The following is an 8,277-nucleotide window of genomic DNA, read 5'->3' as shown; positions in this document are numbered from 1 at the left end:
TTGCAGGAAACACAAAGCAAATCAAAACAAGCACTTTTTGATCTGTGTGGTCTCTTTGTGGAGCGGCCGGACGTGGTGAGGCAGCGTGGAGCGAGGGGGAGGCTGCCGTGTTTCACCTCCTCGAAAATCAGACAGAAAGTCATTGATTTTCCCATGACATACCCAACCCCCCCAAAACACACCCTTCAGAGTCAGACGGCTGGTGTGGTGAACATGCACACCATCTCACATGAAAAAAAAAACCCATGCTCCTTAAACCCGGAGCCCTACCCCCCACCTTGGCCCAGCGACCACCCCCTCTTCTCCTATCTCTCCCTGGCTGTCTCTCTCTCGCTCCCCCTGTCTCATTTATGCCTTTGCAGAGCAGCTGCTGCCCAGAGAACTGAGGGAGCAGCATTCACATCTGAGCACATTAGTCACCAGATGTCACCTTTTGCTGCCAGCCCATCGAACATCCAGGCAGACAATGCCCCATGCATTCTGAACATCTGACTTACGATGTCTCCTACAAAGGGGGCTGGGTGGTGCTCTGGACTCCCAACAGCCATGGCTGGTGAAGCTCAAAGCCACGTCGACAGTGACACCTACAGCTTGTCCACACACACTTAAAGTAGTAGCTCTTCTTGAGGGATTACTATCAAACGCCACCTTGAGATACCCAAGCTGATAGGGGATGAGATCCCTCTGCAGAATGGATTAAGGCAGGCGGATTTTACACGAAAAACAGCTACTTATTTTATCATCACCAAACACTTTATTGAGAAATGTGCCCAGAATTTGGAGTGTTTACCTGTTTTCCTGTATCCTAAATATGTCTGAGCTGCTCAGAGATCTGAGTCATGTGCAGAGATGCTTTCTGACAACCCTGATGCTGGTTTTGACACTTGCAACAGATCTGGTGCTGTCACCTTGAGGGTATCAAATCTGTGTTCAGGCTGAAAGACAGCAGCTTGGCGTGCTCTGCACTACAGACATAAGGAGACAGTTTGCATGTATTTGCCAAGTAGAAGGTCTCTCTCAGAGAAGTAAACAGTGGTAAGAGCACACAGAATAGCAAAAAAACCCCAGAGGCATAAAATGTGTGAATTGCAGAATTCCATTAACCAGCACATGTACTTTTTTAAGCCTCGGGTTGAAGTGAAAGTTTCTGTTTTGAAATATATGCCTTTTTCACTTTAGTTCACACGTGCTTTTAAATAACTTCTTTTGTAAATAACTTCTTCATGACACTTTTGTGACATCACTGATGCTTAATATCACATCCCTACAATTATAATTTGCAATTTTGGTATTTCTTACAATCAGAAAAACAGGTGTAACAACTCTGTGATAATCCCTGGGGTTGAGGAGTCCTCACAGACTGACTGCGTGGTCACGGTGCCGAACAAACACTCATTTGTAGATCTCCTCATTCAACAGCTGCTTCTGGAGGAGTAGCTTCTAGACATCAAATGGATGTTTTACAAAAACACCACCAGCTACCCACCCATTAGAACTTCACCTTTCAGGCAGTGTGAGCAACGTCATTGACAACACTGCTCAAACCCAAAGTCCAGACACTACACTTATTCTGCTCTCTTCTGTCTTTCCTATTTTGGCTAAACATAATTTACTCTATAAGACACACCAGTACATACTTGCATATTTGACGTCATCAGGTTTGCAGGCCTTTTGTTAACATGAGAGGGAGCAAGGTCAGGAAGTATAAGTAATATATTTCCAGGCATAACAATCCACCATAAAAAGCTTTCAGAATAGATACCTATATTAGTCAGTGGGGTGTAAAATGGACAAGTAAATATTTGCAGCAAAGATTCATTTAATAGGGAAACTGCATACTGTATAGGAAAAAGTTAAGGGTGCCAAAAAAGGGTGCCAAGGTACTGTTTCATAGACATTTTGGCGAGGTCCCTCCCACCTTCCTGCCTTCTTGGCCCTGTACGTTGTCCTGGCCGCCCCATTGGACGTTACACCTTTAAAGTAACAGTGAAAATTTAAGTTAACTGTTCAGCATCACCATAACAAATAAATCCAAAGGCTGAGAAATCGCAAGCTCTAAGGCAGTTTTATTAGTTTTAAATAAACCCTGTGGCTAGCTTTGCAGATTAGAGGGGAAAATAAAAAAAGGATCCTAAAGATGATGAGTGTTTAGATTAGATGGTTGTGAAGGTAGATGACAGAGCTTTTCACAGACTGTCATATCAATTCACCATAAGGACATCAAGCACAACTCTATTTATACGTTTCCATTCCATTATGTTGCTCAACTGTTGACTTGTTTACAGAACTGTCAAGTCATCAAGTTGCTCATCATGCCATCGTAAGCCAAGTTGTACTATACTGCATCCTTTAGTCACAGGATACTTTACACAATCTTTCCATACAGTGAAATAACCTCAGGAAGTCCATATCATGGGGTCAAATTTAACTCACACAGATACATAAAAAAATAGTTTTTTAATTTATGTATTTATTTATTAATCTTTGCTTCATGTTCAGCAGGGCATGGGCTCAACAGTCTTAAATTCTTAGATTCATAGTTTCATCAGACAAAACAACAATTTAAGTCCTGTTTCACTTCAACTGTTTATCCTTGTTACACCTTATCAGTAGTATGATCCTCCATCCTCCGCCTGTCTTTGCCGCTCTCCATATATTAAACGAGGGGTGGCACTTTCCCCTCATAGCGCTATCTGCTACGTCGAGTCACCTCCAGACACATTAGCATATTTATCATCAGCTTCACAGACTTCAAAGTCAGTGCTTGCTTCTCACAGCGATGAGGAAGCGCCACCAGGAAGCCAGCACAGATTGCAAAGCACTAGGTGTTCCCCAGGGATCAAATATCCATTTAGGTAAAGGGGGGGCTGGGCTATAAGCAGAATTCAATTCATTTATTTGCAGTGGTGATGATGTCTTTAGCAGTGACTTTAAATATTTACTCAGTGCTAACTGCAGCTTTCACCATCGTTCTCTGATGTTAACACGCTAATGCTGGAGGAAGCACTTAAGATTTTTTTAAAAGATTTGTTTATATGCCACACAGCAAAACATACATCAAGAGAGTAAACAGAGTGTAAGCCATACATATCATAAGATGCAAATGAACACTCTCGACAAGTACTTTTCTTTTTTTTTTTGCTTCTATTTCTTCATAAATCCTTTAATCTGTATCTGTGCTGCCAGGAAACTGGATAAACAGTACAGTAAATCTTCTGTAAACAACATCAGTCTTACCTGTGCTTCGTCCGCCCCTGAAAGCTGGGTGGGTCAGGCTGCATTTGTCCTCTCTGAGTGCACACTTGATAGACAGCTTGTCTCAGTGTGCGGCCAGTAAAACAACTACTCAGGTTAAAGAGAGGTCAGCGAGCAATAGGTTTCCCACTGCACTGCAGCGTATTGCTGTATGTGGCAAGGTTCAAGTTAGAGGACAAGGTGTACATTGACCAAAGCGTAACAATACAGTCAGGTTCAGTAAACCCATCAGTATTTACAAGACTCAAAGCATCCACAATATTTTAAGGACTGAGCAATGAAAAAAAAAAAACATCTGATAGGAATAAAACTTATTATTTATCCTTTATTCCAAATTACTCAGTTATACAATTTGAGATAGCAACACAGTTTCTTGCAAGCAAATATTTGTTGATAATCTTCTGCAATTTAATGCACATTTTGTGCAAGGTGATGTTTTTAGATACATTTTTAGATGTTTGCGGCAAACCTTTGGTGGATTTGTAGCAATGTTGTTTCACCTTTGGCACCTTAACACGATGCCAGTGTTTGATGTCAAACCATTTAATTTGTGATAACAGATTTGACAAAATTAATAATAAAATTAAGGTTATGTCCTCTGGATTTTATTTAGTTTTCAAAGTTCACAAAACTGTTTCGAAAATCATTTTTTTCTTTTAAATATCTAGCTTTAGTTTTTGTGAGTATGGGAAAGGCTACTGTAAGAACTTCACAAATAATCTGCAAATGCCACACATGAAGTTTCCTCTCATGTACATTATGCCAAATTATGTGACACAGCACTAATCTTGCAAGTTTAACGGTAAGTAACTGTAAGCTTCAGTTCTCAAACTTGTTAACATCAAAAGTAGAGTTGGGTAGTTTACCCATATCTGGAAAATATCTCAGTGAGGCCTCTTAAAATTGAAGAATACAGTGTTTTCCATCCATCCATCAGAGGATCATGGGATATTATAAAGGCTACTCCAGCTGACACCTTGGACAGGTTAACACTCTGTTGAAGGGACATCAGAAAAGAGACAGAAAAATATCCATCCTCACGTTCACCTTTTCTGCCAGTTCAGAATCCCTGATTAACCTTTCAAAAATGTCTCCCACAGTGGGAGAAAACCTGGAGAAAACCCACACAGGCTTAGGGTGATGAGGTTAGCAGCAGGTTTGAATGCAGAACCCTCTTACCACGAGGCAACAGTGCAGTAGTGTGCTGTGCAACCACCAAGAAAACCAGTCTTGATGAATAATTAAACTGGAAGACTAAACAATTACTGCCAGGAATGCCAGGAAGGGACACGGGGTCTTTGGCACAAGTGACAAACTTGTGACCAGAAGGACCAGAAGGGAAGACTGGTTCCCTTCAGTCATATTGCCATTAAAACAAGAAGGTTTTTACCTGAAGTGGATTTTTTGTGACATTAACACAGATCACAATTTCTGTTTTTTGTCACTTGCAAGACATCAGTACACATGTGGTCATTTCTGGTCAACTAGGCCTTAGTTTTGGTTTTCCCTTCATCTGTGCAGAATAATAATGGATATTTGTGTCTATTTATCACAGGCAGCACAGGGCTCGTGTGTAGGCGCTTCCTGTGAACCACCACAGAGTGAATTGCAATCTCACATGTTCTCCCTTGATTTTTAAACATACATGCTCTGTTAATAATGTGCTTTGAATCATTAATATGCTACATTGTAGGCACCCATTGTAATTGGAAAATTAGTTACAGCACAGTGTCTAACTGCTTCCTACATCACTAATGCCAGCCCTCTCTCTGTGTCATCTAAACCCAATGCTAATGAAGCCTGGGCACACAACATGCAGAAGGTTGAATATCAATTTAATCAGTCCCTCCCTGCAGGGGCTTTCAGAGAGAAATGACAGCCAAAGTGCATTAGTAATTCAACTGCTGTCACTTCTCATAGCTGCTTACCTTGCAAACAAACTGCTCTAATGGCACCTGCCTGCTGGGCAATTTCGGCACTGTAGAGGCAACAGAACATGAAATGGACTGGAGACCACTGACCTAAATACAAAAAAAGGATGACTCTAAACAAGGAGTAGCTCTCTTGTTGTCAAAGTGGGAAATATCTGGGTAAAGTGTATGCACATCGAGAGTAGTTCACTGAGATTGTGTCTCTACTTTCAAGGCACACTTTTAATGGAAGTGGAAGAACAGTAGCGTTGTATCAATATATATTCTTTTCAGGAAAAAAAAAAGCTTCTTGATCTGAAATTCCTGCCAATTATTTTGTCATCAAAAACATCTTCCCCTCACATTTCTAATTAATATCTACAGATAAGAGGTGCAAACAATACTTAAATACAGAAATGAATAGATAAAAGAAAGAGTTCATTACCTCCACTCATACAATTGAATTGCTTTGACATAATCCCCTCTTATTCCTCAAGGGGATGGGGGAGGGAGAAAGCTCCACGGGAGATGGGATTGGGTGCATGTGTGTGTGTGTGTGTGTGTGTGCGTGTGTGTGCTGGGGGGTGGTATGGCTCATTTCAGTGTCAGCCTCTGTACGTCAGCAAGGGGGAAAAATATGCAATTTCTCACTGCTCCTAGTGTAGCAGTCCATGTTTTCATTCATGTGTCATCATAACACACTGATGCTGCTCAGTGTGTCAGCTTGAAGGCCTGATATGAACTTGATGACTGGTGAACTAGTGCCACCTGTTGTTAGTAGTCACAAGTGTTACATTTTTGAATTGCTTTGATTTTGAAATGAATCTGTTTTGCTGTTTTTGTTTTAAATTGTGTGTGTGTGTGTGTGTGGTAATCTTTCTCTCCTGGACTGCAGCGCGAGTCCTCTCTTTTCAGCCAACTGCATGCTCAATATGCTGCGGCCAGATGCCTCTTAGCAGCCAAGCCCCTTCGCATCAATATGTCAGGTCAATAGTGTTGGTGGTATTGAATGTGTCAAAGAAAAGAACTTCACTCAGGGAGGTGGAGTAGTGGTGGCAGAGAGGATGGGATCCAGGTCTCCTCCAGCCAAATATATCCATTCCAAGACAGAAGAAAAAAAAAAATCAAGGCCAGGCACGGCTGGGCAGAAAGCAAGAGTAAAGATGAGTCAAGAGGTACCATCAGAAATATAGTGTCACCCCCCCAAAAAAGAAAAAGAAATGCTAGTTTTGAACCCAAAAGTGCATCCACGGTGTGATTTTCAGCTGCATGGTTGCCAAAGCAGCAACAGACACACCTTTGCACAGTCACTCATGTAGACATGATGTTATATGCTGCTCTCCGGTTTATAACATAGCAGCAACATGGCTGGGAGTTCTCTCAAAGGCATTACGCAAACCTGTAATGAGGAGCCGCCTGGCGTGATTAGTATTATCTTGGACACCTATTAAATCCTGATTGGATGACACAGAACAAGACTAAACATTTCCCATCCGGTCGTAGCGACTGCTCATTTAATCACGGCAGATACTGAAGCAAAAGAGCATTTGCTTGAGTACCCCGGCCTCACGCATGAATATTTAAAATGCTGCACGCAGTCAATGAGACTACCTGATTGTCTGTTTAACCAAGGCCGGCTGCTTTTTTAGTAGACTCCCTCTCGTCTTTAACTACTGCAGCGCTCCAGTGAGAATCCCCTTGAACACAATTGATTCATAGTTATCTATCTCATAGCTGAGGGCTGGGTAATCACAGAATCAAATCTCCCACACTACTGGTCCACAAGGGAGAAGAGTTTGTAAAGAAACAGCCCTCCTCCCTGCTTTAATTGTGTTTTTGGCCAGTGGCATACAGATTTAAGTGGTGTTATTGTTGTTTTTTTTTCAATGTTGGGATTACGGAAAATGATTTAATTAATCTCGACAAGGGTATGTGTTATCAAGCTTCTAATTAATCAAGCCAAAAATGTGCAGGCTTGATACTATCAATAGATTTGGAAGTGCATGCCACTGCAGATGTTTTTAAACGTTTTAAATTACAGAATCACATTTTTCTTTTATGTTGTAGTATTTAGGCACGGTGGTAGTTCTGAGTTATTTACAAAGGTATTAGAGGTATCTGCCTCGTCATTATCTGCAATGACAGTGATACAAAGAGATGGAGAGAGTTTTTAAAACCTAGCAGCTACGTAATATGGATAATAAAACCAGAAATGTTAATGACAGTTATCATGAGGATTTTTTTGGGGGGGGGTAGTAGAAACTGGTTGTTATTAGTGGACATTTTAAAATGCCCCGTGCAATAAAAAAACAAGATTATACTGTAGGTTAGAGCTGTGTGCATTAATAAATACATGCGGATTCACGCATACACTTTCACACAACTCTGATCTCTCAGATTGTGCAGTATGCAAATGTTTTGCCATCAACTCGACCCAGCGGAGAATGACAGTAACATTTGATGCAGCGCAGCTTTTTAGTGGAGTCCCTGCAGAAAGCTATTTTCACAGGATGTTATGTATGCATTTTTCAGACAGATTGCTGCAGGAGACAGGAGCTCTGGGGGGGGGGAAGCAAACACGACTGGAATGAAACACAAACCATATTCTGCTGAATGAAGCCAACAACAGGGCAGGCCATAAAGAAAGCTGCAGTCACCTCATATTTTTACACAGCAAAAATAACCATTTTTATAAATTTTTGAAACCTTTATCCCTCCAAGATTTAGGAAAAGACATTTTTATAACCAAAATGTTTTACTCTCACAAGCACAGCTCGTTTTTGGTGTACCATAACTACTGGTTCACACAAATGAGCTTCCAGTAGTTGCTCATTTATTGCACACAAAGCAACTTTCAGCTGCTCCCTTATTCACAAGGGGTTGCCACAGCAGGTAGCACCACATGTTTGATTTGCCAGATTTTTTTTGGATTTTTTTTTACGCTGGATGCCCTTCTTGATGCAACTACAAACGCATTTGTTTTTCCTCCCGGGATCGACCCGGGGATCTTTAACTTGTTAGGTGAATGTGTAGACTGCTACACTGTGGAGCCACTTAATTTATTGCACACAGCTATTCAAGCAATTATACAAGAAACTGTGAACCACTTTGT

This window comes from Oreochromis niloticus, linkage group LG8, assembly GCF_001858045.2.
Source record: "Oreochromis niloticus isolate F11D_XX linkage group LG8, O_niloticus_UMD_NMBU, whole genome shotgun sequence".
In the NCBI taxonomy this organism is placed as follows: Eukaryota; Metazoa; Chordata; class Actinopteri; order Cichliformes; family Cichlidae; genus Oreochromis; species Oreochromis niloticus.
This window is presented reverse-complemented; position numbering follows the sequence as displayed.